We start from the raw sequence: 9,762 nt of genomic DNA on the forward strand, positions 1-9,762 counted from the left end.
ACTGCTCGCACAGAGGCACAGAGAATGGGGCTGCTTGCTTGTCTTGCCACCTCAAACTTCAAACGTAGCCTGGGAAAGTTGGTGTCCCAGCCAGGCTCCTTTCGCAGCCCTGCTACGAAAGTGCGAACGTCTGCAGATAGCTGGCAGCCAGAAGGGGCTAGCCTGGAAAGCTGTTGCTCAGCCTCATCTGCCCATGGCACTGTTCGCAAAGAGGCACAGAGAATGGGGCTGCTTGCTTATCTTGCCACTTGAAACTTCAAACGCATGCTGGGAATGGTGGTGTCCCTGCCAGGTTCCTATCACAGCCCTGCTCCGAAAGTGCGAACGTCTGCAGATAGCTGGCAGCCACAAGGTGCTATCCTGGAAAGCTGTTGCTCAGCCTCATCTGCCCATGGCAGTGCTCGCACAGAGGCACAGAGAATGGGGCTGCTTGCTTGTCTTGCCGCCTCAAACTTCAAACGTAGCCTGGGAAAGTTGGTGTCCCAGCCAGGCTCCTTTCGCAGCCCTGCTACGAAAGTGCGAACGTCTGCAGATAGCTGGCAGCCAGAAGGGGCTAGCCTGGAAAGCTGTTGATCAGCCTCATCTGCCCATGGCACTGCTCGCACAGAGGCACAAAAATGGGGCTCCTTGCTTGTCTTGCCACCTCAAACTTCAAACGTAGCCTGGGAAAGTTGGTGTCCCAGCCAGGCTCCTTTCGCAGCCCTGCTCCGTAATTGCTAACGTCTGCAGATAGCTGGCAGGCAGAAGGGGCTAGCCTGGAAAGCTGTTGCTCAGCCTCATCTGCCCATGCCACTGTTCGCAAAGAGGCACAGAGAATGGGGCTGCTTGCTTGTCTTGCCACCTCAAACTTCAAACGTAGCCTGGGAAAGATGGTGTCCCAGCCAGGCTCCTTTCGCAGCCCTGCTACGAAAGTGCGAACGTCTGCAGATAGCTGGCAGCCAGAAGGGGCTAGCCTGGAAAGCTGTTGCTCAGCCTCATCTGCCCATGGCACTGTTCGCAAAGAGGCACAGAGAATGGGGCTGCTTGCTTGTCTTGCCACCTCAAACTTCAAACGTAGCATGGGAAAGATGGTGTACCTGCTAGACTCCTTTCGCAGCCCTGCTCTTGAAATGCGAACGTCTGCAGATAGCTGGCAGCCAGAAGGGGCTAGCCTGGAAAGCTGTTGCTCAGCCTCATCTGCCCATGGCACTGCTCGCACAGAGGCACAGAGAATAAGGCTGCTTGCTTGTCTTGCCACCTCAAACTTCAAACGTAGCCTGGGTAAGTTGGTGTCCCTGCCAGTCTTCTTTCGCAGCCCTGCTCCGAAAGTGCGAACGTCTGCAGATAGCTGGCAGCCAGAAGGCGCTAGCCTGGAAAGCTGTTGCTCAGCCTCATCTGCCCATGGCACTGTTCGCATAGAGGCACCGAGAATGGGGCTGCTAGCTTGTCTTGCCACCTCAAACTTCAAACGTAGCCTGGGAAAGTTGGTGTCCCAGCCAGGATCCTTTCGCAGCCCTGCTCCGAAAGTGCGAACGTCTGCAGATAGCTGGCAGCCACAAGGTGCTAGCCTGGAAAGCTGTTGCTCAGCCTCATCTGCCCATGGCACTGTTCGCAAAGAGGCACAGAGAATGGGGCTGCTTGCTTATCTTGCCACTTGAAACTTCAAACGCATGCTGGGAAAGTCGGTGTCCCTGCCAGGCTCCTTTCGCAGCCCTGCTCCGAAAGTGCGAACGTCTGCAGATAGCTGGCAGCCAGAAGGCGCTAGCCTGGAAAGCTGTTGCTCAGCCTCATCTGCCCATGGCAGTGCTCGCACAGAGGCACAGAGAATGGGGCTCCTTGCTTGTTTTGCCACCTCAAACTTCAAACGTAGCCTGGGAAAGTTGGTGTCCCAGCCAGGCTCCTTTCGCAGCCCTGCTCCGAAAGTGCGAACGTCTGCAGATAGCTGGCAGCCAGAAGGTGCTAGCCTGGAAAGCTGTTGCTCAGCCTCATCTGCCCATGGCACTGTTCGCAAAGAGGCACAGAGAATGGGGCTGCTTGCTTATCTTGCCACTTGAAACTTCAAACGCATGCTGGGAAAGTTGGTATCCCTGCCAGGCTCCTATCACAGCGTTGCTCCGAAAGTGCGAACGTCTGCAGATAGCTGGCAGCCACAAGGTGCTATCCTGGAAAGCTGTTGCTCAACCTCATCTGCCCATGGCAGTGCTCGCACAGAGGCAAAGAGAATGGGGCTCCTTGCTTGTCTTGCCACCTCAAACTTCAAATGTAGCCTTGGAAAGATGGTGTACCTGCCAGGCTCCTTTCGCAGCCCTGCTCTTGAAATGCGAACGTCTGCAGATAGCTGGCAGCCAGAAGGGGCTAGCCTGGAAAGCTGTTGCTCAGCCTCATCTGCCCATGGCAGTGCTCGCACAGAGGCACAGAGAATGGGGCTGCTTGCTTATCTTGCCACTTGAAACTTCAAACGCATGCTGGGAATGGTGGTGACCCTGCAAGGCTCCTATCACAGCCCTGCTCCGAAAGCGCGAACGTCTGCAGATAGCTGGCAGCCAGAAGGGGCTAGCCTGGAAAGCTGTTGCTCAGCCTCATCTGCCCATGGTACTGCTCGCACAGAGGCACAGAGAATGGGGCTGCTTGCTTGTCTTGCCACCTCAAACTTCAAACGTAGCCTGGGAAAGTTGGTGTCCCAGCCAGGCTCCTTTCGCAGCCCTGCTACGAAAGTGCGAACGTCTGCAGATAGCTGGCAGCCAGAAGGGGCTAGCCTGGAAAGCTGTTGCTCAGCCTCATCTGCCCATGGCACTGTTCGCAAAGAGGCACAGAGAATGGGGCTGCTTGCTTATCTTGCCACTTGAAACTTCAAACGCATGCTGGGAATGGTGGTGTCCCTGCCAGGTTCCTATCACAGCCCTGCTACGAAAGTGCGAACGTCTGCAGATAGCTGGCAGGCAGAAGGGGCTAGCCTGGAAAGCTGTTGCTCAGCCTCATCTGCCCATGCCACTGTTCGCAAAGAGGCACAGAGAATGGGGCTGCTTGCTTGTCTTGCCACCTCAAACTTCAAACGTAGCCTGGGAAAGATGGTGTCCCAGCCAGGCTCCTTTCGCAGCCCTGCTACGAAAGTGCGAACGTCTGCAGATAGCTGGCAGCCAGAAGGGGCTAGCCTGGAAAGCTGTTGCTCAGCCTCATCTGCCCATGGCACTGTTCGCATAGAGGCACCGAGAATGGGGCTGCTAGCTTGTCTTGCCACCTCAAACTTCAAACGTAGCCTGGGAAAGTTGGTGTCCCAGCCAGGATCCTTTCGCAGCCCTGCTCCGAAAGTGCGAACGTCTGCAGATAGCTGGCAGCCACAAGGTGCTAGCCTGGAAAGCTGTTGCTCAGCCTCATCTGCCCATGGCACTGTTCGCAAAGAGGCACAGAGAATGGGGCTGCTTGCTTATCTTGCCACTTGAAACTTCAAACGCATGCTGGGAAAGTCGGTGTCCCTGCCAGGCTCCTTTCGCAGCCCTGCTCCGAAAGTGCGAACGTCTGCAGATAGCTGGCAGCCATAAGGCGCTAGCCTGGAAAGCTGTTGCTCAGCCTCATCTGCCCATGGCAGTGCTCGCACAGAGGCACAGAGAATGGGGCTCCTTGCTTGTTTTGCCACCTCAAACTTCAAACGTAGCCTGGGAAAGTTGGTGTCCCAGCCAGGCTCCTTTCGCAGCCCTGCTCCGAAAGTGCGAACGTCTGCAGATAGCTGGCAGCCAGAAGGTGCTAGCCTGGAAAGCTGTTGCTCAGCCTCATCTGCCCATGGCACTGTTCGCAAAGAGGCACAGAGAATGGGGCTGCTTGCTTATCTTGCCACTTGAAACTTCAAACGCATGCTGGGAAAGTTGGTATCCCTGCCAGGCTCCTATCACAGCGTTGCTCCGAAAGTGCGAACGTCTGCAGATAGCTGGCAGCCACAAGGTGCTATCCTGGAAAGCTGTTGCTCAACCTCATCTGCCCATGGCAGTGCTCGCACAGAGGCAAAGAGAATGGGGCTCCTTGCTTGTCTTGCCACCTCAAACTTCAAATGTAGCCTTGGAAAGATGGTGTACCTGCCAGGCTCCTTTCGCAGCCCTGCTCTTGAAATGCGAACGTCTGCAGATAGCTGGCAGCCAGAAGGGGCTAGCCTGGAAAGCTGTTGCTCAGCCTCATCTGCCCATGGCAGTGCTCGCACAGAGGCACAGAGAATGGGGCTGCTTGCTTATCTTGCCACTTGAAACTTCAAACGCATGCTGGGAATGGTGGTGACCCTGCAAGGCTCCTATCACAGCCCTGCTCCGAAAGTGCGAACGTCTGCAGATAGCTGGCAGCCAGAAGGGGCTAGCCTGGAAAGCTGTTGCTCAGCCTCATCTGCCCATGGTACTGCTCGCACAGAGGCACAGAGAATGGGGCTGCTTGCTTGTCTTGCCACCTCAAACTTCAAACGTAGCCTGGGAAAGTTGGTGTCCCAGCCAGGCTCCTTTCGCAGCCCTGCTACGAAAGTGCGAACGTCTGCAGATAGCTGGCAGCCAGAAGGGGCTAGCCTGGAAAGCTGTTGCTCAGCCTCATCTGCCCATGGCACTGTTCGCAAAGAGGCACAGAGAATGGGGCTGCTTGCTTATCTTGCCACTTGAAACTTCAAACGCATGCTGGGAATGGTGGTGTCCCTGCCAGGTTCCTATCACAGCCCTGCTCCGAAAGTGCGAACGTCTGCAGATAGCTGGCAGCCACAAGGTGCTATCCTGGAAAGCTGTTGCTCAGCCTCATCTGCCCATGGCAGTGCTCGCACAGAGGCACAGAGAATGGGGCTGCTTGCTTGTCTTGCCACCTCAAACTTCAAACGTAGCCTGGGAAAGTTGGTGTCCCAGCCAGGCTCCTTTCGCAGCCCTGCTCCGAAAGTGCGAACGTCTGCAGATAGCTGGCAGCCAGAAGGGGCTAGCCTGGAAAGCTGTTGATCAGCCTCATCTGCCCATGGCACTGCTCGCACAGAGGCACAAAAATGGGGCTCCTTGCTTGTCTTGCCACCTCAAACTTCAAACGTAGCCTGGGAAAGTTGGTGTCCCAGCCAGGCTCCTTTCGCAGCCCTGCTCCGTAATTGCTAACGTCTGCAGATAGCTGGCAGCCAGAAGGGGCTAGCCTGGAAAGCTGTTGCTCAGCCTCATCTGCCCATGCCACTGTTCGCAAAGAGGCACAGAGAATGGGGCTGCTTGCTTGTCTTGCCACCTCAAACTTCAAACTTAGCCTGGGAAAGATGGTGTCCCAGCCAGGCTCCTTTCGCAGCCCTGCTCTTGAAATGCGAACGTCTGCAGATAGCTGGCAGCCAGAAGGGGCTAGCCTGGAAAGCTGTTGCTCAGCCTCATCTGCCCATGGCAGTGCTCGCACAGAGGCACAGAGAATAAGGCTGCTTGCTTGTCTTGCCACCTCAAACTTCAAACGTAGCCTGGGAAAGTTGGTGTCCCAGCCAGGCTCCTTTCGCAGCCCTGCTCCGAAAGTGCGAACGTCTGCAGATAGCTGGCAGCCAGAAGGGGCTAGCCTGGAAAGCTGTTGCTCAGCCTCATCTGCCCATGGCACTGTTCGCAAAGAGGCACAGAGAATGGGGCTGCTTGCTTATCTTGCCACTTGAAACTTCAAACGCATGCTGGGAAAGTTGGTGTCCCTGCCAGACTCCTATCACAGCCCTGCTCCGAAAGTGCGAACGTCTGCAGATAGCTGGCAGCCAGAAGGCGCTAGCCTGGAAAGCTGTTGCTCAGCCTCATCTGCCCATGGCAGTGCTCGCACAGAGGCACAGAGAATGGGGCTCCTTGCTTGTTTTGCCACCTCAAACTTCAAACGTAGCCTGGGAAAGTTGGTGTCCCTGCCAGGCTCCTTTCGCAGCCCTGCTCCGAAAGTGCGAACGTCTGCAGATAGCTGGCAGCCACAAGGCGCTATCCTGGAAAGCTGTTGCTCAGCCTCATCTGCCCATGGCAGTGCTCGCACAGTGGCACAGAGAATGGGGCTGCTTGCTTGTCTTGCCACCTCAAACTTCAAACGCATGCTGGGAATGTTGGTGACCCTGCAAGGCTCCTATCACAGCCCTGCTCCGAAAGTGCGAACGTCTGCAGATAGCTGGCAGCCAGAAGGGGCTAGCCTGGAAAGCTGTTGCTCAGCCTCATCTGCCCATGGTACTGCTCGCACAGAGGCACAGAGAATGGGGCTGCTTGCTTGTCTTGCCACCTCAAACTTCAAACGTAGCCTGGGAAAGTTGGTGTCCCAGCCAGGCTCCTTTCGCAGCCCTGCTACGAAAGTGCGAACGTCTGCAGATAGCTGGCAGCCAGAAGGCGCTAGCCTGGAAAGCTGTTGCTCAGACTCATCTGCCCATGGCAGTGCTCGCACAGAGGCACAGAGAATGGGGCTCCTTGCTTGTTTGCCACCTCAAACTTCAAACGTAGCCTGGGAAAGGTGGTGTACCTGCTAGGCTCCTTTCGCAGACCTGCTCTAGAAATACGAACGTCTGCAGATAGCTGGCAGCCAGAAGGGGCTAGCCTGGAAAGCTGTTGCTCAGCCTCATCTGCACATGCCACTGTTCGCATAGAGGCACAGAGAATGGGGCTGCTTGCTTATCTTGCCACTTGAAACTTCAAAAGCATGCTGGGAATGGTGGTCACCCTGCCAGGCTCCTATCCCGGCCCTGCTCCGAAAGTGCGAACGTCTGCAGATAGCTGGCAGCCAGAAGGTGCTAGCCTGGAAAGCTGTTGCTCAGCCTCATCTGCCCATGGCACTGCTCGCACAGAGGCACAAAGAATGGGGCTCCTTGCTTGTCTTGCCACCTCAAACTTCAAACGTAGCCTGGGAAAGTTGGTGTCCCAGCCAGGCTCCTTTCGCAGCCCTGCTCCGTAATTGCTAACGTCTGCAGATAGCTGGCAGCCAGAAGGGGCTATCCTGGAAAGCTGTTGCTCAGCCTCATCTGCCCATGGCACTGTTCGCAAAGAGGCACAGAGAATGGGGCTGCTTGCTTGTCTTGCCACCTCAAACTTCAAACGTAGCCTGGGAAAGATGGTGTACCTGCTAGACTCCTTTCGCAGCCCTGCTCCGAAAGTGCGAACGTCTGCAGATAGCTGGCAGCCAGAAGGGGCTAGCCTGGAAAGCTGTTGCTCAGCCTCATCTGCCCATGGCACTGTTCGCATAGAGGCACCGAGAATGGGGCTGCTAGCTTGTCTTGCCACCTCAAACTTCAAACGTAGCCTGGGAAAGTTGGTGTCCCAGCCAGGATCCTTTCGCAGCCCTGCTCCGAAAGTGCGAACGTCTGCAGATAGCTGGCAGCCACAAGGTGCTAGCCTGGAAAGCTGTTGCTCAGCCTCATCTGCCCATGGCACTGTTCGCAAAGAGGCACAGAGAATGGGGCTGCTTGCTTATCTTGCCACTTGAAACTTCAAACGCATGCTGGGAAAGTCGGTGTCCCTGCCAGGCTCCTTTCGCAGCCCTGCTCCGAAAGTGCGAACGTCTGCAGATAGCTGGCAGCCATAAGGCGCTAGCCTGGAAAGCTGTTGCTCAGCCTCATCTGCCCATGGCAGTGCTCGCACAGAGGCACAGAGAATGGGGCTCCTTGCTTGTTTTGCCACCTCAAACTTCAAACGTAGCCTGGGAAAGTTGGTGTCCCAGCCAGGCTCCTTTCGCAGCCCTGCTCCGAAAGTGCGAACGTCTGCAGATAGCTGGCAGCCAGAAGGTGCTAGCCTGGAAAGCTGTTGCTCAGCCTCATCTGCCCATGGCACTGTTCGCAAAGAGGCACAGAGAATGGGGCTGCTTGCTTATCTTGCCACTTGAAACTTCAAACGCATGCTGGGAAAGTTGGTATCCCTGCCAGGCTCCTATCACAGCGTTGCTCCGAAAGTGCGAACGTCTGCAGATAGCTGGCAGCCACAAGGTGCTATCCTGGAAAGCTGTTGCTCAACCTCATCTGCCCATGGCAGTGCTCGCACAGAGGCAAAGAGAATGGGGCTCCTTGCTTGTCTTGCCACCTCAAACTTCAAATGTAGCCTTGGAAAGATGGTGTACCTGCCAGGCTCCTTTCGCAGCCCTGCTCTTGAAATGCGAACGTCTGCAGATAGCTGGCAGCCAGAAGGGGCTAGCCTGGAAAGCTGTTGCTCAGCCTCATCTGCCCATGGCAGTGCTCGCACAGAGGCACAGAGAATGGGGCTGCTTGCTTATCTTGCCACTTGAAACTTCAAACGCATGCTGGGAATGGTGGTGACCCTGCAAGGCTCCTATCACAGCCCTGCTCCGAAAGTGCGAACGTCTGCAGATAGCTGGCAGCCAGAAGGGGCTAGCCTGGAAAGCTGTTGCTCAGCCTCATCTGCCCATGGTACTGCTCGCACAGAGGCACAGAGAATGGGGCTGCTTGCTTGTCTTGCCACCTCAAACTTCAAACGTAGCCTGGGAAAGTTGGTGTCCCAGCCAGGCTCCTTTCGCAGCCCTGCTACGAAAGTGCGAACGTCTGCAGATAGCTGGCAGCCAGAAGGGGCTAGCCTGGAAAGCTGTTGCTCAGCCTCATCTGCCCATGGCACTGTTCGCAAAGAGGCACAGAGAATGGGGCTGCTTGCTTATCTTGCCACTTGAAACTTCAAACGCATGCTGGGAATGGTGGTGTCCCTGCCAGGTTCCTATCACAGCCCTGCTCCGAAAGTGCGAACGTCTGCAGATAGCTGGCAGCCACAAGGTGCTATCCTGGAAAGCTGTTGCTCAGCCTCATCTGCCCATGGCAGTGCTCGCACAGAGGCACAGAGAATGGGGCTGCTTGCTTGTCTTGCCACCTCAAACTTCAAACGTAGCCTGGGAAAGTTGGTGTCCCAGCCAGGCTCCTTTCGCAGCCCTGCTCCGAAAGTGCGAACGTCTGCAGATAGCTGGCAGCCAGAAGGGGCTAGCCTGGAAAGCTGTTGATCAGCCTCATCTGCCCATGGCACTGCTCGCACAGAGGCACAAAAATGGGGCTCCTTGCTTGTCTTGCCACCTCAAACTTCAAACGTAGCCTGGGAAAGTTGGTGTCCCAGCCAGGCTCCTTTCGCAGCCCTGCTCCGTAATTGCTAACGTCTGCAGATAGCTGGCAGCCAGAAGGGGCTAGCCTGGAAAGCTGTTGCTCAGCCTCATCTGCCCATGCCACTGTTCGCAAAGAGGCACAGAGAATGGGGCTGCTTGCTTGTCTTGCCACCTCAAACTTCAAACTTAGCCTGGGAAAGATGGTGTCCCAGCCAGGCTCCTTTCGCAGCCCTGCTCTTGAAATGCGAACGTCTGCAGATAGCTGGCAGCCAGAAGGGGCTAGCCTGGAAAGCTGTTGCTCAGCCTCATCTGCCCATGGCAGTGCTCGCACAGAGGCACAGAGAATAAGGCTGCTTGCTTGTCTTGCCACCTCAAACTTCAAACGTAGCCTGGGAAAGTTGGTGTCCCAGCCAGGCTCCTTTCGCAGCCCTGCTCCGAAAGTGCGAACGTCTGCAGATAGCTGGCAGCCAGAAGGGGCTAGCCTGGAAAGCTGTTGCTCAGCCTCATCTGCCCATGGCACTGTTCGCAAAGAGGCACAGAGAATGGGGCTGCTTGCTTATCTTGCCACTTGAAACTTCAAACGCATGCTGGGAAAGTTGGTGTCCCTGCCAGACTCCTATCACAGCCCTGCTCCGAAAGTGCGAACGTCTGCAGATAGCTGGCAGCCAGAAGGCGCTAGCCTGGAAAGCTGTTGCTCAGCCTCATCTGCCCATGGCAGTGCTCGCACAGAGGCACAGAGAATGGGGCTCCTTGCTTGTTTTGCCACCTCAAACTTCAAAC

Source organism: Opisthocomus hoazin, chromosome 34, assembly GCF_030867145.1.
Source record: "Opisthocomus hoazin isolate bOpiHoa1 chromosome 34, bOpiHoa1.hap1, whole genome shotgun sequence".
In the NCBI taxonomy this organism is placed as follows: domain Eukaryota; kingdom Metazoa; phylum Chordata; class Aves; order Opisthocomiformes; family Opisthocomidae; genus Opisthocomus; species Opisthocomus hoazin.